The sequence below is a fragment of the Vulpes vulpes genome, chromosome 12, assembly GCF_048418805.1.
Source record: "Vulpes vulpes isolate BD-2025 chromosome 12, VulVul3, whole genome shotgun sequence".
Classification (NCBI taxonomy): Eukaryota; Metazoa; Chordata; class Mammalia; order Carnivora; family Canidae; genus Vulpes; species Vulpes vulpes.
The window spans coordinates 105,790,832-105,814,204 of NC_132791.1; the positions used below are offsets into that span (position 1 = coordinate 105,790,832).

The 23,373-nt window shown below is 38.0% G+C and overlaps 1 protein-coding gene across 5 annotated transcripts in view; it reads left to right on the forward strand.

The window, feature by feature from the left end:
* The first annotated feature begins 324 nt into the window (after positions 1–324).
* The window catches only part of ZBTB44 (zinc finger and BTB domain containing 44), a 62,521-nt gene continuing 39,472 nt past the window's right edge, over positions 325–23,373 (forward strand). For 4 of the 5 annotated variants that reach the window (XM_072729318.1, XM_072729322.1, XM_072729320.1 and 1 more), the window contains exon 1: positions 325–507. The gene's annotated coding sequence lies outside the window, so the exon portion shown is untranslated. Of the gene's footprint in view, positions 508–1,609; positions 1,663–23,373 lie in introns of all 5 variants that reach the window. The other variant, XM_072729319.1, reaches the window with a different exon arrangement.

The following is a 23,373-nucleotide window of genomic DNA, read 5'->3' on the forward strand; positions in this document are numbered from 1 at the left end:
CCCCGCCCCCACCGCGCCGGCGCCCCGCCCCCGGCTCGCCCCGCCCCGCCCACTCCCCTCGCGGTCCCAGCCCGGCCGCCCGCGCACGGCATTGTGGGACACAAACAAAGTGCCCCCGAGCAGGCTGGAGCGAGCGGAGCGGCAGCGGCCGCGGCGCCGGCCCCCTCCCGGCCGCCCCCTCCCCTCCCCTCACTCCCCTTCCCTCCCCCGCCCCGCCCCGCCGGGCGCACGCGAGCCGCCGCCGCCGGCCCTACCCCCGGGCGCCCCGGGGGCTGCGCCGCCGCCGCCTCGCGCTCGCGCCCCTCGCGGGCACGCCATGCCCCGGCCGCAGGCCGCCCACGGGCCCGGGCGCGGCGGCCCCAGGTAGGGGCCCCCGGCTCCCGGGGAGGAGAGAGGCGGCGGGCCCGCGCTCCGCCCCCTCCCCCCGGGCCGCCGCCGCCGCCGCCGCCTCAGCCTGGCGGGGAGGAGGAGCAGCAGGCCTCCGGGCCCCGGCGCCGCCGCCCCCAGGTACCGGGGAGGGGGAGGGGGAGGGGAGGAGGGGGGAGGGGAGGGGAGGTGCGCCCCCCGCCCGGCCGCGCCGCGGGACGCGGAGCCCCGGCTCCCGGGCCCCCTCGGCGGCGTCCGCTCCTGCAGGGAGGAGACCAGCCTGGGGGGGCGGCTAGGAGCAGTCCCCCCGCTCGGCCGGGCGCCCCGTCCTCGGCTCGCCCCGCGCCCTAACCCGCAGGGGCGGCGGAGTCACCTGCTCTCACCTGGCGAGCCCCAGACCTGCCCCCCCACACACCCACATCCACCTCCCTCTCCTCCCTCCCCCGCTGCAAAGAAAAGGATGGCACTCTTGGGGGAAAAAAAAAAGAATAACACAAACACCCCTTTTCCTTCCCTACCTGAGGATCACTGCGTATCTAGTCGCTTTCTGCCGGCCTAGCCAAGGGGTGGGGGGGGAAGGGGTGGGGAGTTCCCTGCAGGTGAAGCTGGCACCTCCAGCACAGGTGATGCAAGGGGCTCTGCGTGCGCCTCCCACCCGGAATCTTCATTGTGCACTCGATTGGAACTCGGAGGAATGAAGACAAAAACTTAACTTGTTTGTGGGTTTTTTTTTTTCCTTTTACACCGTATAAGTAGATTGAATCTGTTGAGGTCAGGAAGAAATGGTTTCCCACTTGTTCTCTTACAGGTTGGTGTGTTGGGACATAGACTGGTAATACCCTAAACGCACTAATCGGTGTGGTAGGAGGGCAGATAGTCTGGCCAGGTAAAAAATTTCTGATTCCCATTGGCCTGGGCTTGGAGTTAGAATTATTGGGTTTAAGAAAATAATAATCATGAAAAGCACCATATAAATCTTCACTCCCCTCATTGCTTCGCATTGCCAGTGCATTAATAATATTTCATCGTGCCTAGTGGAGTTTCCTTATCACGCAATGTGAAAATCACCAAAGGGATGTTTTTTTTCCCGTAGCCTTTTGTGTTTTTTTAGGACGATAGCACTCATCGATTGCGGAAACCAGATTTACTTATTTTGTGCAACACGGGCATCTCGCATATGTGGTCTTATTTAATTCTCAGAGCAACCTGATTACTTAGACGTTATTCCTTGAATTTTGTCTAGGTGAACAGATCACACAGCTAGAAGTGAAATCTGTACCCAGATAGAATTCCAAGGTGGGTAATGTTTCTGCTTTGCCGCTCAGCACAGGGACACTTTTATTACGAAAGATTTGTCTCATGAAATTGAGAAATAATGAATATTTCACTATGTAGATGGAGTGAGTAAGGTTGTTTCCCCCTCACTCCTCCCTTTTAGTGTCTCTCTTTAACCATTTGAAAGTAAGTTGCAAACATGGGGACCCTCGACTAATTTCAGCATGCATTTCCTAAAAATAAAGGACATACTTCTCCTCAACGTCATTATCTACACCTTTCTAAATTAATCCATATGCAAATTTCCTCTTTATTCTAAAATCTCCTTGAGAAAATTTACCAGATTATTGCATTTGACCATTATGCCTTTAGTCCCCTTTTAAAAATAATACCCATCACCTTTTTTTTTTTCTGACACTTGGCCAAACCACTTGTCTTTTAGAATGCTCCCACATTCTAGACTTGTCTATTTCCTCATAGTGGTATTTAATTTATTCCCCTAGCTCCTTGACTTTTCTGTTACTGGACGTTAGATCTAAGGAAAAACTTGATTAGCTTGAGGTAGTAAAACTTTCTTTAGCAAGAATATTGAATAGGTGATACTGTGTACTTTTCATTGCTTCATGAACAGGTATATAATGTCAGATTGCTACACTGTTGGTAATGCCAAATGACCACTGAAGCGGTGACTACCAAATCTGCTATAAGGGTGTTTTACCCTTTGATTTGTATGTGATCTTGGGATAATACTTTGACACCAAGCAAATATCTTGTTTCTGGCTACTTTCTGTTTAGTGATTTTAGCACTCCTTGGTGACTCTTGATTAAGCCAGTTTTACTGGAGATTTTCTGTAAAAAAGATTTCCTTCATTAACTAGGGGTAAACTAAAGTTCCTCCTAAACAATGCAGAGTAAATGCTTAATTTCTTCCCTTTGATTATCAATATTCAGAGAAAGGATTGGAGAAATAGTTACCTTCAATGGTGGCAAATGAGATTTTTTCTTTTTTTTTTTTTTTTTTGTTTTTTTGCAGGATACACTATAGACTCATGGGTTTTAATGTATTTATTCATTTTTTTTAAATGACCATTACAGTAATTTTCTTTTTGACCAGATTGTCCCAGATTTGAATAGGAACCCTTTCAACCTGGCTCCTGTGTCTTGTTGTTGTTGTTGTTGTTGTTGTTGTTGTTGTTGTTAAATACTTCTGCTTGCTATTGGAGCATTCTTGGAGTACTTTCTGGCACAACATACCCTAGGCTTACCATGTTACTTTCTTTGCTCTAGATCTGGAATGGACTGTTTATGTAAGGAGTCTTGGGGGTTTTTTTGTTTTTTTTTTTTTTTAATAAGAAATGGTATATAAAAACCAAGATCAGGATGTTGACATAGTCATTTGCTGCTGGAGTGTCATTGCTTCAAGGCCCTTTCAGAGGAGAGAACTAAAACATGGGTTTTTGCTTGTTTGTTGAATCATAAGTTCATAGTGATATATCGAATTTAGATTTAACATAGCAGACTTTTCACTTAACTTTTTTAAAAAATATTTTATTTATGAGAGACAGAGAGAGAGAGAAAGGCAGAGACACAGGCAGAGGGAGAAGCAGGCGCCCTTGCAGGGAGCCCGATGTGGACCGATGTGGACCTGTGGACCCGGCTCCAGGATCACGCCCTGGGCGGAAGGCAGGTGCTCAACCTCTGAGCCACCCAGGCGTCCCTCATTAACTTCTTTGATTTTAAATTTGTCTCTTGTCTTAAATGAAAATCTTAGTGCCTGATAAAATTAACATACTTAATTATCCTACTGTATACGTAGAATCATTTCAAAATCACCATAACAATATCCTACTATCCGTAAACTTCCCAGTAAAGTTTAAGAGTTCTTTGCATTTATTTTTGTCCTTAGAGTATATGATATGAAGAGTGTGTAATCAGAGTACTTATGGTATTCAGAAGTCACTTGAAATACTTTTCTGTTTAGTTAAACTGTCAATTTGATACAATTCATTGGTTTTATTTATAATTTTGGGGTTTTCTCTGGTTTTTTTTGTTTTCTATTTTTGAATATGTCAAATATATCGTTCAATACATGACTCAAAAATAATTTTTAAAAGTATGTTAAAGATGCCTCACCCAAATTAATTTTTAAGATGAAATATTCTTTATCTTTGCCATACCCTTTAGTATCTAATGTATTCTCATATATCTTAATTGCAGAAGGCTTAGCAGTAGACAAAGTATGTTACTTCCTTGAAGTGATGTAGGAGTAATTTTAAATTTTGCAGTTAGATTCTGATTCCTCTGGCAAAGAGAAGGCATTAAGACTAATCTTTCAAGGTGAGCGGAAAGTAGGTTTCAAGCTTGCTTTTGCAATCTTTACTTGAAAAATCATGTCTTTAAAGAGGTATGTAGACGGTGGAAGTTTTATTTTATTATTTTTTAAAGATTTTATTTATTCATTCATGAGAGACAGAGAGAGAGAGGCAGAGACATAGGCAGAGGAAGAAGCAGGCTCCATGCAGGGAGCCCGGATGCCAGAATCCATCCCGGGTCTCCAGAATCACGCCCTGGGCCTAAGGCAGGTACTAAACCTCTGAGCCAGCCGGGGATCCTCATTTGTAGCAGTTTTAATGTCTTTCCCTCATTAATTAATGAATTGGATAAACTCTATGACATGTATTCATTCTATATTTGCATGACAGTCATGGGTCTACCTCTTTGGGAATGGCCTGTGTGTCATCTCTTCTTCTGAAACCGTGTAATTCCCCACCTTCTCCCAGGTACCCTTTCCCCAAGGGCCCAGAGTAGCTCAGGGGGCTGGTGTCCCTAGGGATCCCGTCCTGCCTCATGGTCAGATTCCCAGGTAGGCTGGGTGTTGGGACAGTGCAGTTATGCAGTTTATCTCAGTCGTCAATCACCCGGGTGCTATAGAAAGCAAAAGATGTGGCCAGTTTGTTTTCCTCTGTGTATACTATCATTGCTTTTGGTAACAGAATGGACTGGGAAAATGGAGAATGCATGTGCTTTGGACCCATTCACTCTTATTCTCTCTTTAATCTCAGTATAGATTTCCCAATATTGTTAGAACACATAAAGTAAAGGGGGAAATGCCATGAACAGTTGCATAAGTATGTGTAACCACACAGCAGGTAGAGCCTATTGTGGTAGACTGAATGGGAAAATACACTAAAAATTATTGCTAACATTTGTTGAGCCATTTCAAAAAGCCAGCATTGTACTAGACATTGTTTACAGCATCTCATTTAAATTTCACATTAACTTTGCTGCTGCTAACTTATTTTTCAAGTAAGGAAACTGATAATCCAGGTTTCAAACTCAAATCTGTCTTCAGAATTAGCATTTTACTACTTCAGTACACCTCATAGCTAAATATAATGGGTAATAAAATATATTTCATTCGCCATGAATTAAGGCATGTACATGACTGATACTTGTTCTGATAATAACTGATAATCCAGGTTTCAAACTCAAATCTGTCTTCAGAATTAGCATTTTACTACTTCAGTACACCTCATAGCTAAATATAATGGGTAATAAAATATATTTCATTCGCCATGAATTAAGGCATGTACATGACTGATACTTGTTCTGTAGCACCACTGAAGATGGTATGCTGAGAGCCCCAAGTGCTTGTCACATCTATTACACATCCTTAGTATATCGGACTTTGCTTCAGAAACTGCATTTAGATACCATTTTAATAGGCATTTAAATAGTAGAGCATCAGAGCACCTGGGTGGCTCATTTAGTTGAGCTTCAGTCTCTTGATTTCACCTCAAGTCGTCTTGGGGTCTTGGGATTGAGCCCTGCTCAGCAGAGTCTGGGATTCTCTCTCTCCCTCTCCCCTCTACGTGGTCTCTCAATAAATGGAGAAAATCTTTAATACGCATCAAAATTCAGGGTGATTGGTTGATGGATAGATATGTGATAAAAAAAAGTATAATGTTAATTGGGTATCTAGGTGTGAATGGGGAATCTAGGTGTGGTAATGCAGATATTCACCAGTAAAATGCTTTAAATTTTCCTCCATAGGAGTGATTAACAATATACTGTTATTATAAAACATTATTGATAGCTGCATAGAAACCAGTAACATGCCTACAGTGACTCTCTTAAATTTTTAGTAAGTCTTCCTAGCCCTCCCTGTAAGGATAAAACTTGTCGCTGAAAACGGTCTAGAGTCAAAGACTGTTATTAAAGGGTTTTCCTTCATTAGTTAGAGGGCCCCTAATTAATTAGGCCCCTTCCAGGTATAATTTTTTAGTATCTTTGTAAATATTACATATACAAATGTATGTATGGTATGTACACACACACACACATTCCCCTCCCTCCCCCACCCCCCCCCGTGGTTTTCTGATGTTCTGTAGACAGCTCATGAGCATACTTTTCATAGAAGCTATATGGGATATTTTTTACTTTGAATGCTCCCCATCGATGATAAAAACAGATAGTTCTCCGTGTAGCTAAGAATGATTGGGGGAAATTTATCCCCTGGTAAACTGAAAGCCACATTAGTTTTCTTTGTTCTTCATATTAGAAATGTGTCACCCCATTTTAGGCAATGAGCCGGAAATCTCTAGATTCTTAGTCACTGCATCTAAAATAGTGATTGTGTACATTAGATTTATATTATGCTCCTGCTTGAAGGGCATATGACTATTAGATTAATTTCTTCACTAATATTATTAGTGCCAAGGGTGATCTTAGGACATTTTTACATAACTGATTCTGGAGTAAATCACTTCTATCATTGTGGTATTTCATATTGGTAATTCAGAATACTGAAAATTGGTAGATGAAATTTACTAATGTTTCACTCTTGGGGAGCAGTATTGCCCTTGTTTCCTCATTGAATATTCTTCTATTTTAATAATTTTTTGGTATAGCTTTAAAAACTTAAATATGTTTTATGCCTCGTTTGTAATTTCAGTATTCTGTATTGCTATCCTACAGCTATTAAAATGTTTATATTTCTGTATGTTGAGGGAATTTGCTATCATTTGGTTTCGATTGTTTTTGATACATTCAGCTATAGACATCTTGGGGTAGCATATAACCAAGACGTGAATCTCTGGAATCAGGATTTTGTGGAACTTATACCCCGCTGGCTTCTGAAACAACTTTAGATACTCTTTATTAAATGATTTCCTCTTAATTCAGATCTTAACCTGCTAAATGTCTGATCCTCATCTACTCTTACCAAGCACAAGCAAGCATATTTAGCACTAGTCTCTATTAAATATTGTATTTGTGTTTTTTGATAAAACAGAAATCCTTGCTCTAAACAAAAATAAAATGTAAGTTTTCAGGACTAGACATACTTGTTTGCTTCCATTTCATTTTTCCCTTTTACTGGTGTTGTGTACTGGTTGTGTGTGTGTTGTATGTCTTCTTGCACTTCTATCTTTTTCTTCTTTTTACATTGACTACCTCTATTCCCCCCCCCCCCCTTTTTTTTTTTTTTTTGGCTCTTTGCTTCTCTCCTTTCTTGCTTTGGATCTTCCAACATTGCTCATTTTCTTTTTTGTGGCTTTCTATTATTGTATGAGCACTGTAGCTTTTATTTTTGATGCCTTTTGCATGCCATATAAAACTATACAAACCATACCTTTATGAGAATTATTTGTATTTACAAGAATCACTGCCTCTCTTTGTTTTTTGTTTCTTCCTCATTTCCTTCTGCTTCCTTCAACTAGGTTTACTTGGCTTTACTTTGAGAGCCAGTACAGCATAGTGTTAAGAGCACAGACTGGGTTCAGATCATGACTCCTACTTACTGGTTGTGTGGTCTTGGGCCAGTTTCCTCAACTTCTTTGTGTTTTGTTTTCCTTACTGGTAAAATGAAGTTACCAAGTGACACCTATCCCAGGATTGTGTGAAAATTAAATTATTTATTTGTAAAAAGTATTTAGAACAATGCTTGGTATATATCGAGTACCATATAAATATTAACTAATAATTATCGTTCTTCTTAAAAAACTAGTTCAAAGCCATTCTTTTTTTGGCAGTTTATTGAGATAAAACTCAAAAGCCATAGATTATTGCCACTACAAATTTGTGGTCTCCCAATTTTATTTAGGTACCTCCTAGTCATCCTTCTGGTTTTTTTTTTTTCCTCCACAGGTTTCTCATGTTTCATTTTTCCTCAGAATTGTACTTTATCTCCTCTCTTCTCAGCAGTCTGCCTCTACCTGTAGTTTCAAAGAGAAATAACATAAAAGCCACAGCTATCAGACAAGAACTCTCACTACTTGTCACCACCCACCTATAAACTTCACTTTAACTGCACCCTTCCTTTTCTCTTTCTTCCTATCACTGGGTCTCCTGTTTCAGGCTAATTTTTTTTTTTTTTACTCATGCACTGAATCCAGTTTCTCCGTATCCTGGAACCTTGTGCCGTCTGTTATCATTGTGTTCCCTGTATTTAACTTTTCCTCCTTCTCTGAGTCTTCCAACCACTGTCAAAACATTCTCTATTTTACTATAATAAAAACAATATATCTGGGGGGAAAACATTCTTTAGTTTTTCCCATTCTATAAAAATACCAGTATCCTCCCTTGAGCCCTAATTTCCCTCCAGCTAACTCCCTTGCTCTATCTTTAGAAGCTGTCTTCTTCAGATTGAATTGTCTATACTTACAGTTTTCACTTCCTCATTTCTGTACACTCTTCCATCTTTGTCTATTGCAGTCTGATTCTACTATGTGCTATTATAATGTCATCAGTAATTCTTTGTGGCTAAATCAAATAGAGTAGTTTATATCTTATTTGACCTATCAGCAGCATTTGACACTGACATCCACTCCTTGAAATACTCTGCACTCTTGGTTTCTGGAACATTCTACTACCCTGTTCCTTTTGAATATCTCTTTTCCAGGTTTTCTTTTTGCTACCTCTCACCCTCTTTTTCCCCCTCTTGTTTTCCTTAATCATTCTAGCTTAAAAGCTTAACAATTTTGCATTCTAGGTAAGATCCTCTTTAAAGAACCTGTTTGGCTTTAATTTGTTCTATGGTCTATTATTCACTTTATGTCTGTGCTTTACTTCCTTCTATTTATTTTGAATTTGCCTTGCACTCTTTCTGGCTTCTTAAAGTAGATGTCTAGGCCACTGATTTTTTTAAATTATTGTGAAACACATTTTAAAAAATTTATTACCTTAACTGTTTTTAAGTGTACAGTTCAGTGGCATAAAATACATTCACAATCTTATGCAACCATCATCATCATTCATCTTTAGAATTCTTTTCATCTTGCAGGACTGTAACTCAGGACCCATTAAACAATAACTCCCCATTCCCCTCTTTTTCCCTGGCAGCCACCCTTGTACTTTGTAGTCTGTGAATTTGCCCTAGAAACCTTATATTATTAGCATTAGACAATGAATGTCCTTTTGTAACTGGTTTATTTCATTTAGCATAGTGTCCTCAGAATTTACCCATATTGTAATGCATACCAGAATTTCCTTCATTTTTAAGGCTAAATAATATGCCATTGTATGTGTGTATCATATTTTATCTTCTTTTGGTGAACACTTGGAGTATCTCTACCTTTTGGCTATTGTCAGTAATGGTCCTATGGATATTTGTGTACAAATATATGTTCATGTCCCTGTTTTCAATTCTTTGGGGTATATATCCAGAAATAGAATTGCTGGATCATATGATATTCTATTTTTTAAGTTTTTGAAGAACCCCACCCATACTGTTTTCCACAATGGCTGTACTTACATTCACACCAAGAGTACACAAGGATTTTTTTCCTCCACATCCTCACTAGCGCTTTTTTCTGTATGTATTTGGTTTTTTGTTTTATTTAATAGGAGCCATCCTAATGGATGTGAAGTGGTAGGGCTTGTGGTGATAGGCCTTTGATTTTTAGGCCTATATTCTTTTCTAATATGTGTATTGAAAGCTATCAATTTTACCCTAAGCACCACTTTAGCAGCATCCCACAAATGTTAATAATGTATTTTAATTATACTAAGTTAAAAATGCTTTCCACTTTCCCTTGTTGATTCCTTCAGTCAACCTGTGGATTATTTCAGTATTCTATTTCCAAGTATTTGGGGTTGTCTTAATAACTCAATGATTTCTAATTGTCCGTGTGTGGCGAGAGAACGTTTTCTGTGTGCATTCACTCCTTTAAAATTTGTTTAGAGGGGTCTTAATGGTGCAGCATATCTGTCTTGATGAGCATACTTTGTACTTGAAAAGGATGTGTATCTCCACTGTAAATATCAGGACAAGGTGGTCAATGGTGGTGTTCAGATCTTTCATGTCTTTAGTGACTTTTCTTGGTGGGGGAGGACCTAGTTCTATCAGTTATTGAGAGGGTCAGTAAAAGTTCTGGAGCATTATTGTGTGTTGTCTGTTTCCTTAGCTCTGTCGGTGTTTACTTCTTGTATTTTAAAGCATTGTTTTTAGGTGCACACACATTTCTTGCTATTATACATCTTTGTATCTCTGGTAATATTTTTCTCTTGAGTCTATCTGATATTAAAAATAGAGCACTCCTGGGGGGCACCTGGGGGCTCAGTCAGTTAAGCATCTGTCTTCCACTAAGTCCTGATCCTGGTTCCCTGGGCTGTAGCCCTGTGTTGGGCTCCCTGCGCCGCGGGGAGTCTGCCCCTCCCTCTGCCTCTCCCCCTCCTCCTGCTCAAGTTCTCTCTGGCTCACTCCTTCTCAAATAAAAAAATAAAATCTTAAAAAAAAAAACTCCTTGGGGTGCCTGAGTGGCTCAGTCAGCTAAGCAGTTGACTCTTGGTTTTGGAGCAGGGTCAGGATCTCAGGGTCCTGGGATGGAACCCTGCATGGGGCTTCGTGCTCAGTGCGAGTCTGTCCCTCTCCCTGCTCACTCTCTTTCTCTGTAAAATAAATAAATAAAAAGCAAAAATAGAGAACGTCAGCCTACCTATCCTTATTGCTTATCTGGTATATCTTCTAACATACTTGTGTCCTTTTATTTCTTAAAAAAGAGCATACAGTTGGGCTTGCTTTTTTAATCCTGTTCTGCCTTTTAGTTGAAATGTGAGTCCATTAAAATTTACTGTAGTTAAATGAAGTCCAAAATCAAATTGTTGGCAGAGTTGGTTCCTTCTGAGAGAAGGATCTATTCTATGCCACTATCTTTCCTTCTGTTAGTGCCATGCTTGTGGCAATAGGTCTCCAGTCTTCACTTGGTGTTCTTCCTGTGTGTCTTCAAATATCCCCTTTATATAAGGACATCCTAATTACCTCATTTTAACTTGATTACCTTTGTAAAGAGCTTGTTTCCAAATAAGGTAGTATTTTCAGGTACTGGGGGTCAAGACCTCAACATATTGGGGGGATGGGGAAAGACATGGCTCATTCCATAATGGGACACGTTTCACTTTGGCATCAGTGCAAAAGGCCAGTTGGGTAAAGCCACTGAAGTTGTGTACATATTTTAAAGCAAACACATTGGAACTCTTGAGTACTCGATGTGAGTGCTTAAAAACTCTTTAGGGAAGAAAAAAACTCTTTAAATGCTAATTGGCTAAAACTGACTTGAATTTAACTTGCTCTTGTAAGGATCCAAAAGAGTGACTAAGACCTATCCTTTCTTCAAGCTTGCTTTCTAGTAATAATGAATTGATGTCAACAGGTGATACTCTTAATGTACTGTGATTGAATCCTTATGCGTGGCAACATGATGGGACAGGGAGAAGAGACTAGGAATTTGAATTTTATAGTCAAATAGACCTCTGTTCAAATCCTGATTTTATTCTTTATAAGGACTACGGACGGGCAAGTTAATTTAACATTTGGTTTCCTCATTTGTAACTGCATTTTTAAAACTCCTTTCTCAGAATTGTGAGCCCAGAGTGAGATAATGACACTGGTGAATTACTCTATATTAACTTACTTCCCTTAATGTAGAAATTAATAATCAGGGCAGCCCCGGTGGCACAGCGGTTTAGCGCCGCCTGCAGCCCAGGGCGTGATCCTGGAGACCTTGGATCGAGTCCCACGTCAGGCTCTCTGTATGATGCCTGCTTCTCCCTCTGCCTGTGTCTCTGCCTCTCTCTCTCTCTCTCTGTCTCTATGAATAAATAAATAAAATCTTTAAAAAAATTAATGATCAGCATGACTGTGGCTACCAGCAATGAGGTGAAATTCTAATAGTTTAGTGTTACCAATTTAATGGATTTATTAAATCCGGGTAAATCTCAGTCTCTTAAGCTCTGAACTAGAAAGTATTTCTTTATGTAGTAAAATGCTTAAAATCTTTGTTTGATTAAAAAATGGCCAGTTATAATAAAAGTTAAATGATTTATTTTTATAGCTCAGTTACAGCAATCTATTTGAAATTCTTCCTGAAAATTTAATAAACACTTAAGGAAGACCCGGGGGAAATAAACCGTCATCAAATTAAAGATCACATATACTTTTATTAGTGTTCAGAGAGAGTAAAAGCATGTTCTCAAAAAATGAGTACTCATCTGAATCCATTCTGAAAAGTGTATACTTCCCCTCATAGAAAACTACAGATTACAGATTTTTTTTTTGCTTTAGAACAAAATTTAAAATTGTACTATAATATTTGTAAAGAAAAAGTGATTCTAAAAAAAGAGTGAAAAACATCTTAATTTAACTTAAATTTCTAGAGAGAGAAATAATTGAGTTGGAATTTTCACTAGTTCACTCAAACATTTTCTGTGTAGTTTTAGCATGAAGGTTTTGAGTTATGACTCTCCTGGTTTTTTTGTTTTATGGCTCTTCTGTTCTTAAACCAGTTATATTAAAAGGTTTTCTATAAAATATTTGGATGTTGTATATGTTAAACTTTTAGCTTCATATATTTTATTTCAAGTTTTATTATTCACCATTTGCAATTATACTTTCATAAATAATGTAGTTCAATATAAAAGAGTATGCTTATTCCAGAAATAAGCACCATAAGTCATAAACGTTTATTCAATATTTTTTAAATGGCTTCTCTCTGTGTTAGGCCATTATTACAGTTACAGAATGCACACAGCCTCAGCCTCTTAAGTAGCATGTGAATCTCTAAGACCACAAGATCTGTAAACAGTTGATCACCTATTTTACATAAACTACTAAGGTAAAACAGTGATCTTTTTGTGGCCATAAAAGGACACTTATAATAAGCAATGAAACTAGTAAGAACCTCCATGTGTGTCCAAATAAAGATTTTACATAAATGTTCATAGAAGCTTTATGTGTAATAGCCTCAAACTGGAAATAAACAGTTAAATGATAAACACATTCTGGTATATTTATACAATGGAATAGTACTTAGCAATAAAAAAGAATAAAAATTTTTGAGCCTAACAACATGGATGAGTCTCAATTATATCTAGTGAAAGAACCTAGATAAATAAGAAAGTCTATATTGCATAATTTTATTTATATACAATGCTAGAAAATGCAGCTAAAATAAAATGAAAAGGAAATCTAACATTAAGAAGAAAATGACATGTTGGTGAAGATGTGGAGGAAGGGAAATCTTCTCTTACACTGTTGGTGGGAATGCAAGCTAGTACAGCCACTCTGGAAAACATATGGAGGTTCTTCAAAAATTTGAAAATAGAGCTACCCTAAGACCCAGGAATTATACTAATAGGGATTTATCCCAAAGATACAAATGTAGCAAAGGGGCACCTGCACCCCAGTGTTTACAGCAGCAATGTCCATAATAGCCAAACTGTGGGAAGAGCCCAGATGTCCATCAGCAGATGAATGGATAAAGGAGATGTGGTCTGTGGCTATACATACACACACACACACACACACACACACACACACACACACACACACACAGTGGAATACTACTCAGCCATCAAGAAATGATAACTCACCATTTGCAATGACATGGATGGAACTAGAGGGTATAATGCTAAGAGAAATAAGTGAATCAGAGAAAGACATGTGGAATTTAAGAAACAAACAGGACCAGAGGGAAAGAGAGGGAAAAAAATAAAACAAGACGAAATCAGAGGAGGAGACAAACCATAGGAGACTCTTAACTGTAGGAAACAAACTAAGGATTGCTGGAGGGGAGGTGGCTGAGGGATGGGGTAATTAGATGATGGGCATTAAGGAGGGTGTGTGATGTAATGAGCCCTGGGTATTATATATAAGACTGATGAATCACTGATCTCTTTCTCTGAAACATCTATTAATTTGTTGAATTTAAATTTAAAAATAAATAAATGAAAAGCAAATCAGGGGCACTTGGGTGGCTCAGTGATTGAGCATCTGTCTGCCTTTGGCTCACGGTGTGATCCCGGGATGCTGGGATTGAGTCCTGCATCGGGCTCCCTGCAGGGAGCCTGCTTCTCCCTCTGCCTGTGTCTCTCGTGAATAAATCAATGAAATCTTAAAAAAAAAAAAAAAGAAAGAAAGAAAAAATCATCAGTTGCTAGAGAGGGGTAGGAGGGAGAAATTGAAAAAAAAAAACTTCTAGGGGGTCACAGAAATTTTCCTTATCTTGATGTGGTGATGATTATCAAATTACACACTTAATATGCAATTTATTGTACATGTTATATTTCAAGTACTTATAAAACGATTTTTTTAAAGACTTTATTTATTCATGAGAGACATAGAGGCAGAGATACAGGCAGAGGGAGAAGCAGGCTCCCTGCAGGGAGCCTGATGCAGGACTCGATCCCAGGACCCCAGAATCATGACCTGAGCCAAAGGCAGAGACACTCAACTGCTGAGCCACTCAGGTCGGGCCCCTAAAATGATTTTTAAAGTACACAGGTATGATTGATTTCATGAATATGTTGGAATTGTTCTTGAGACTGGGAATAAGCCCTGGTAAACCTGAATTGGTGTTATATCAAATTCCCAATTAGGAGCATCTGGATGGCTCAGTTAAGTGTCTGCTTTTGGCTTGAGTTATGATCCCAGGGTTCTGGGATCTGGCTCCCTGCTCCATAGGGAGCCTGCTTGCTTCTCCCTCTCCTCCCTGCTTGTGCTGTCAATCTCTCTCTCTCTCTCTCTCTCTCTCTCAAATAAATAAATAAATAAATAAATAAATTTTCCAAATGCCAAATTACAGGTCAAGACAGAAAATACTGCAGAAATTAGCTGAAGGGAAAAGCAGCATTGTTTAATATAAAGTGGGCACAGAATTTAATTAAAGTCAATTCCTGATTTGGAGACCCTGTTAGGCCACTTACTTTGATATTCTTTTTCTTCATCTTTTTTTTTTTAAGGTTTTATTTATTTATTCATGAGAAACAGAGAGAGAGAGGCAGAGACACAGGCAGAGGGAGAAGCAGGCTCCATGCAGGGAGCCTGACGGACTCGATCCCGGGTCTCCAGGATCACGCCCTGGGCCAAAGGTGGCACTAAATTGCTGAGCCACCCAGGCGTCCCCTTTTTCTTCATCTTTAAAATTTTTATCTATTCCACAAGGTGTTTAAGAGCCAAAGAAAATATATTTGAAAACGCATTATAATCTAAAAAGTGCCCTATAAACAAGAGGTATTGCTGACATCTAGGGTAGAAGGAAGAACAAATACAATATTTGACCTGTTGAGAGTAATAAGGAGAGGATTCCAAAAAGGGACCAGAGGTAGGGGAAGTGGGAATGTGTATGATGTATTTGGAGAAAAATAAAAATCAATTTGGAGTAAAGAGTTGATATTGGACAGTAGAGGGAAAGATAGCCTAAAGCATCTAAAAATGTAATACAGGTGGGGAGAAGATGAGACAGAAAGATGAACATCAGGATATAAACTGCTGTGTACTTGTCCTGTGACTTTGATTTATTCTCTCTTCAGTTTACTCATCAACATGATGGGAGGAGGATAATATGCCTTATCTCAAGGATTGTATATATTGAAATCATTATCAAATGTATATAAAAGCACTGAAAAGAACAAAGTGCATTGTTTAAGAGTTGTTTCTTGTAATAAGGCATGAGGTAGTAAGTGCTGGACTCAGATGATTATATTTTAGAGAATATTTAAGTAATGGTGAAGGGTGAATTCAAGGTTGGGGAGACTAGAGGCAAGGAGACCAGTCAGGATGTTTAAGTAGGCCAAAGCAGTGGCTAATGGAGAAAGGAAAGGACGGATTTGAGATAGGTCTTAGGCGTCTGTGTTAGGAAAAGGGAAAGATAGAAGTTGTATTTGTTTCCTGTGGCTCTTGTGTAATAAATATCATGAGCTGGATGGCTTAAAACAAACATATTCTCTCACTGTTTTGAAGGCCGGAAGTTCAAAGTCAGTATGACTGCCTTGAAATCAAGGTATTGGTAGGTACCCACTCATGAATGGCTTCCATATGGCTCTAGAGGAGAATCCATTCCTTGTCTCTTCCAGCTTCTAGTGGCTGTGTGGTTTGTGGCCACATCCCTCTAATTGCTGCTCCATCTTCACGTCACCTTCTCTGATATCGATATCAGATTTCTTTTACTTCTCTCTTGTAAGGATGCTGTTTCTATTTAGGGCCCACCTGGATATTCCAGGTAGTCTCCCTATCTCAAGATACTTAATCATACCTACAAAGTCTTTGTCATAAAAGTAAGATTTGTAAACTCAGTAATTAGGACCTAGATGTGTTGGGGGGAGTGACCTTTTTAAGTCTACCACAGAAGTGAGAGATAACTCCCAGGTTTTTTGCTTTTTGGAATGATGGTATCATTGGCCACAGAACTTCAAGAGGAAAAATACATAGGTGAGGAATGATAATGAATTGACTTGGACCTGTTGAAGTAACTATGGGATGTCTGTGTGAGGATACTCATTTATTGTTTCAGAAAACCTTGAATCATGTGTTTTAAGCATTAAGGACGTTTCTTACTTCACAGAAAAACGACACAAGAAATTCTGGAATAAGGTAGCTTCAGAGTTGGTAATTCAGCAATTCAGTGGCATCATCAAGAACCCAGATTTGTAACTTCTTGCTTTGCCGTCCATAGGCTGTCTCTCCTTAGGGTTCCAAGATGGTCCCTATAATTCTTGTGAGCTTGGTTTTTGTTTGTTTGCATCTGCTAGGAAACCTAACTCTAACCAACCCCTGAGGCTCCCAGCATATTCTATTCCTCTTAGCCAGGTAAACCACCTTCTTGACTGTCTTTTACCTAAATGGAACTATTACGTCTACATTGCGGATTTGTTGAAGCAGGTCTTCCCCATCTTCCCCTCCACACACACATGACATATGACACTCCTTCATGATTATCTTAAGTGACTGTGGATTTTACTACTTTTGATGTGCAGATTTGAAGATAAGGAAGCAACCGTTTCCTATCCTGGATCAGAAGTTTTAAGCAGTCCATTCCCCTTGCTTAGCCTTTAAGCTCTGTCTGCAAATTTTTTTTTTAAGATTTCTTTTTTTTAATTTATTCATGAGAGACACAGAAAGAGAGGCAGAGACATAGGCAGAGGGGAAAAGCAGGCTCCTCACAGGGAGCCCGATGCCAGACTCCATCCCAGGTCCCCAGGATCACGCCCTGAGCCAAAGGCAGACCGTCAACCACTGAGCCACCCAGGCATCACTCTTTGCAAATTTCTAACCATCTCTTGAATTAACCTTAAAGTAGTTGTTAGTGGGTGTGGAGCCTCTCCTGGCAATCCCCAGAACCTTTCAGAGGATTTACAAGGTCATAACAATTTTATAACAGTATTAAGGTATTGTTTGTCATTTTTTATTCTTATTCTCATAGTGTGCAGTGGAGTTTTCAGAAGCATTTTGATATGTGAGAGCACAACAGACTGAATACAGATGCAGAAATAAGAATTTAGCTGATCTTATAAATCAGACTTTAGGATATTTGCAAAATCAGTGCCACTCTTCCTTTTTCTTTTGGTCTGAGAAGTGTAGTTTTTAGAAAAATATGTTGTGCCAGCATTTAATGGGTTCATTATTTTTAATGAATCAATAATTATTTTTTACATATCTAACTTCTGATTTATAATATAAATATGAATAAAAGCTACTTGGAATTCTCAGTGAACTTTAAGAGTATAGAGGAGGTCCTGAGACTAAATAGAATTTGAAACTTTGCCATCTAGTGTTGATGCTACTTTAACCACATACCCAGAAGTTTTTTCCATTTCTCCAATCATATTTCTTATCACTTGCTGAGTATTACCAATTAATTGCATGAACATAGCATTTTCATATATTGTAGCACTTATTGTGGGTATTTCAGAATCATTCATACTGTTTTTCTTTTCAAAGATTTATTTATTTATTCATGATAGAGAGAGAGAGAAAGAGGCAGAGACACAGGAGGAGGGAGAAGCAAGCTCCATGCCGGAGCCCGGGACTCGAGGATCGTGCCCTGGCCAAAGGCAGGCGTTAAACCGCTGAGCCACCCAGGGATCCCGAGAATCATTCATACGGTTTAGTGATCTGTCCCATTCATGGAGGCAGCATGCTTTCTCATTCTTTTATTAATATGTTTAGCTCAGCATTTTATTTCCACCCATGATCACATATTTCTGTTTATAATTTATGAAAGATTTTGTATTTTTAAGTAAAAGTGTGAAATTTTACTTTAATAAGAACAGTTGTTCTTACACTATTCTTATGTTCATATCAAATCAATGGAAAGAGTACTTGTCATACATAATTTAGTAGTTCTGGCTCCAGGTCTTGTTTTTAACTGTGATTTTTGTACCAAGCAGTGGACTCCCAAGAACCAATCTGGACTCAATTCACATCTTCCATTAAGTAACTGACTGCTTAACCTTTCTGAACTTTTTTCAAAAGAACAGTATATGGCACCTGATAAATGTTTGTTAAACTAAAAAACTTCTTAAACTATAAGTAATCTAATATCCCTTTTATCTTATTCCTTTTATCTTCAAAATTCAGTTTCCTTTGTTGTATTTCTGAGGGTTTTTTCTCAGCTTAGGGGAAAAAATTACCTCATTTCAATCTATTCCTCCATCTTTTATCTCTTTAACTTCTAAGATAACATTCAGGCCATGAATAATAATACCTATAGTATAAGAGAGTCCCAGAGTCAAACCTCTGGCACATGGTTCCTCTATAGAAAATATAGTAGTCACTGTATCAAAACACAGTATTTCTCCATAGTCTATCCACAAAGACTGGTAATCTCCAGAGTAGCCAAAGAAGCCCTGTTCTTGACCAGTTTTAGTCAGGGTCCTCAAAGGAGCAGATCTTACCAGAAGTTTCGTGACTGTTACCCTTTTTATCAGTTGTGAGTTAAAGCTAGAGCTTAAGGGTTGGGGCTTCCATGGCTTAATTGTGCCATCCTATGTAAAGAACTTTAAAGTATAGTACCATTAATAGTTGTGACAATTATGAATTATTAATTTGTGATTATTATTGTTACTTCAATTTTATTTTATCCATAAACAAATTTTTAATGAGAAGAAACAAGTAAGCAAAATATGAGCTATACATCCATATTGCCTATAAGCAAGAATGATAAAATGAAAAAACTTTCAGTAACATAACAGTATAATTCTATAAATTTTACCTACATATGTGTTTGCCTTTTAAATATTATTTGTGAAGAAAGTAAAAAAAAATCAAGATTTCTTAGTATCAAACCTTAATTTTTCTAAGTGAGATTGAACATACTCTAATTTTCTTTATATAAAAATGAAATTTTTAAAATATATTTAAATGGATGAACTTATTTCTTACACACTTTGTAAAATCTGCTTGGGAATATCCTCCTAAAATAGAGTCTGTGATGCTATTTGCTTTTATTCCCTGTAGCTCTTTGGGGTGTCATCAAAATCTGGCCTTGCCAATGAAAAAGTTTTGGAAATACTTATGTGGTTGCACAACAGCACATATGTGAGGATTCCATTTATATGTGGATTTACTTAAAGCCACTGAACTGTACACTTAAAAATGGTTAGATGGGTATATTTTGTTATATATACATTGTACACAATATTTTTTAAAAATCTGGTCTTGCACATGGAGGTATATATTACACATATGAACATCTGTTATGTGTGTCACGGTTACATAAATTAATTAAAATATTGATGATAATTGCCAACTTGGAAAGAGAAATACGAACAATTTAAAGCAGTAGCCACCTTTACTCAAGATGATAGAGTGAAATACCAGAACTTCATTGTTGTGATAACTTTCATCAAATGATTTAAATATTAGAAAGCTATGGAACTAGATGACCTCCCAGGATTCCTCTTAACTTGGAGATTGTTTGAACTTGAGAATAAACATTGGCTTCTTTACTTAAATAGAAATCTAAAATCCATGGAAACAAACCAAATGTCCATCAACAGATGAATAAACAAAATGTGGTATATACATATAAAGGAATATTACACAACCTTTAAAAAAGAAGAAAAGTGATACATGCTACAACATGGATGAACCTGAAAGACATTAATTAAAGACATTATGCTAAGTGAAATAAGCCAGTCATATAAGGCCAGATACTAGATGATTCCATTTATATGAGGTGCCTAGAATAGTCAAATTCATGGAGACAGAAAGTGGAAGAGTGGTTATCAGGAGCTGGATAGAGAATTATTGTTCAACAAATACTGACTTACAGTGTGAGATGATGCAAAAGTTCTAGAGTTGGGTAGTGATGATAGTTGCTCAACAATATAAATGCACTTAATGCTACTGAGCTATACACTTAAAAATGGCTAAAATAGTAAATTTTATGTTTATTTTGCCGCAATAACAAGAAACTTCGGGGCACCTAGGTGGTTCAGTGGTTGAGCATCTGCCTTTGGCTCAGGTAGTGATCCCAGGGTTCTGGGATCGAGTCCCACATCAGGCTCCCGCCAGAGAGCCTGCTTCTCCCTCTGCCTATGTCTCTGCCCCTCTCTCTGTGTCTCTCATGAATAAATAAATAAACCTTAATTTTTTCCTTTTAATTAACTTAGATAATGTAGGCATTTTAGTTTATAATAGAGTTTTAGAAAACTTTCTAAATGGGCACATTACCAATACTGTAAAACTGTTTTTTGATATGCAGATACTACTTGAATTGTGGTGGGCAAATGAGTTTGTATTTACTTTTACTTAATTTTATTTGATTTGAATTAAGATAACCACATGTGGCTAGTAACTACTTCATAGAAGTATAGTTTTATGTCTTCTCATTCTTTTATTTTCAGCCTACCTATATCATTATATTTGAAGTGAGTTTCTTACAAATAGCATGTAGTTTTGACTCCTTTTTTTTTTTTAATATCCACTCTGCCATTGAACATGTCTTTCAATTGGTTTTATTTGGACTGTCTATATTTAGTGAAATTGCTGATGGGTTCATACTTAAGTCTGCCATTCTATATATTGTTTGTTTCCTCTGTTCTTTGTTTCCCTGTTTTCTTTTTTCTCCCTTCCTGTGTTTACTTTTACCTTTTCTGAGAATTCTGTTTTGATTCTTCCATAGTGTTTTGAGTTTATCTCTTTGTATAGATTATTTTGAATTTGCCCTAGGAATCACATTTTGCAAGAATAACATCTCCCAGTGTATTAATGTCAGCATGTTATCAGTTGGAATGACGTATAGGAAGCTTATTACCTCCTTTTAAAGTCCCTTTGCCCTTCTATAATTTTTGCTTCAGTTATATGAAACATAATGTATGAAAGTCAGAGGAGAGAAAAGATTATTGCCTATATTTTTTCTATCATTCTTCCTATCATTTCAAGAAGTACATATACCCTTTCTTTTTGAGTAGACCTGCTGGCAGCATGTTCCCTAGTTTTCATTCATCTGAAAATGTCTTGATTTCCCCTTTAATCCCAAAGGATCTCATCACTGGATATAGAATTCTTGATTGGCAGTTTCTTTGAATACTTACAAAGTGTTGTGTCACTTCCATGTGAGCTCATGAGTTTTTATGAGAAATCCTCTGTTATTCGAATTGTTTTCACCTTATAAGTAGAGTCATTCCTCTCTTGTTGCTTTTAAAATGTTCCTTTTGTCTTAGTATCCAACATTTGGAATGATTTGATTGTGATGTATCTAGGCATGGATTTCTTTGGGCTTGTTGGGATTCTCAAATCTCTAGGTTTAGAATTTTTTTCCAAATGTGGGGCTTTTTCAACCTCTTTTGGTGGGGAGGGGAGTAGTTTTTCAGCCCTACCCTCTAACTCCTCTCCTCTGAGGACTCTGAGGATATGAATATTAGATCTTTCCCATAGTTCCGAGGCCCCTGAGTTTCTCTTCAGTTTTTTTGTCTGTTTTCTCTCTGTTATTCAAATTGAGTAATTTTATTCTTTCTTCACATTGAGTGATTCTTTCCCCTGTCCTTTCCATTCTCTTGTTCATCTCTCCAATTCCTCTCTTGAGTTTATTTTCAGTTATATTTTATAATGACTTTAAAATTAGCATACAATTCAGTAACTTTGTAGTATATTCACTGATTGTGCATCCATTGCCACAACCAATTTTAGAATATTTTCATTACTCCCAAAAAACTTGAACCCTTTAGCTGACACTCCCAAGTTTCCACTACCCATCCCCAGCACTCAGCAACCACTAATCTACTCTCTGTCTGTAGATTTATCTATTAGACTTCCTGTTCCTTATTGCTACTATATCAAAATTTCGACCTTTTTATGTTTACCTTGCATCCAGTCACCTATTAGTTCTAGGCGACATTTTTTGTGTGTGTGTGTGTGATTCCTTGGGTGTAGATAATCATGTCTGAAGTGAACAGTTTTATTTTTTTTAATATGCACACACATACCCTTTGCTTCTTTTTCTTGCTTTTTTTCTGACCTTATGGGAGAAAGTACCCAATCTTTAGCTGATAAATAGGTTATGTTACCTGTAGGTCTTTTCGTAATGCTCTCTACCAGATTAAAGAAATTCCCTTTTACTCCTAGTTTGTTAAGAGTTTATCATGAAGAGATCCTGAGGTTTTTTTGTTTCTTTTTTTCAAAAACTTTTTCTGCATCAACTGAAATTATCAGGTAGTATTTCTTCTTTAGACTGTGAATATGGTGGATTAAATAGACTGATTTTTTTAATGCTGAACCAGCCTTGTAATCCTAAAATAAACCCCACTTGATTATGATGTTATTTGCTTTTTCTTTTTGTATTGCTAGATTTGATTTGCTAATATTTTTTTTAAGGATTTACATCTTTGTTCACAAAGGATATTGCTCTGTAGGGGTTTTTGGTTTTGGTTTGGTTTTTTATGGACTTTGGCTTTGGTGTCAGAGTAATGCTGGCCTTAAAAAATGAGAGGTGTTCTCTCTGATTTTTCTGGAAGAGATTATATGATTGGCATTATTTTAAATGATTTGTACGATTCTCTAGTGAAACCATCTGGGCCTGAAGATTTCTTTAGAATGACTTTAATTATCAGTTCAATGTCTGTAACAGTTATAAGCTTGTTCTGGTTATTTCATTTTGGTTGAATTTTGCATGTAGTTATCTCGGGAACTGGTCAATTTTGTTTTTGTTATTGAATGTATTTGTACAGTTGTTCATAGTATTCTTTATCTGTATTGTTGGGAAAACACAACAGTCAAATTTTGAAATGATCTGGTTAGCTTTATTCAATTCATGAATTGAGCAGCATCTATTATAGAGATAGAGTGGAACTCCAAATAATTGTACTAATGAGAGGGTTTTATAGACTAAAATGAGTAAGAATAAGGAATTTATACTAGGCATTTGAAGATTGGTTAAAAGCAGGATTACTTTCCCTATATGGAGCAAAAGAAACTCTTGGAGGCAGATTGTACTGAGCAGGCAAGTGCTGATTGGT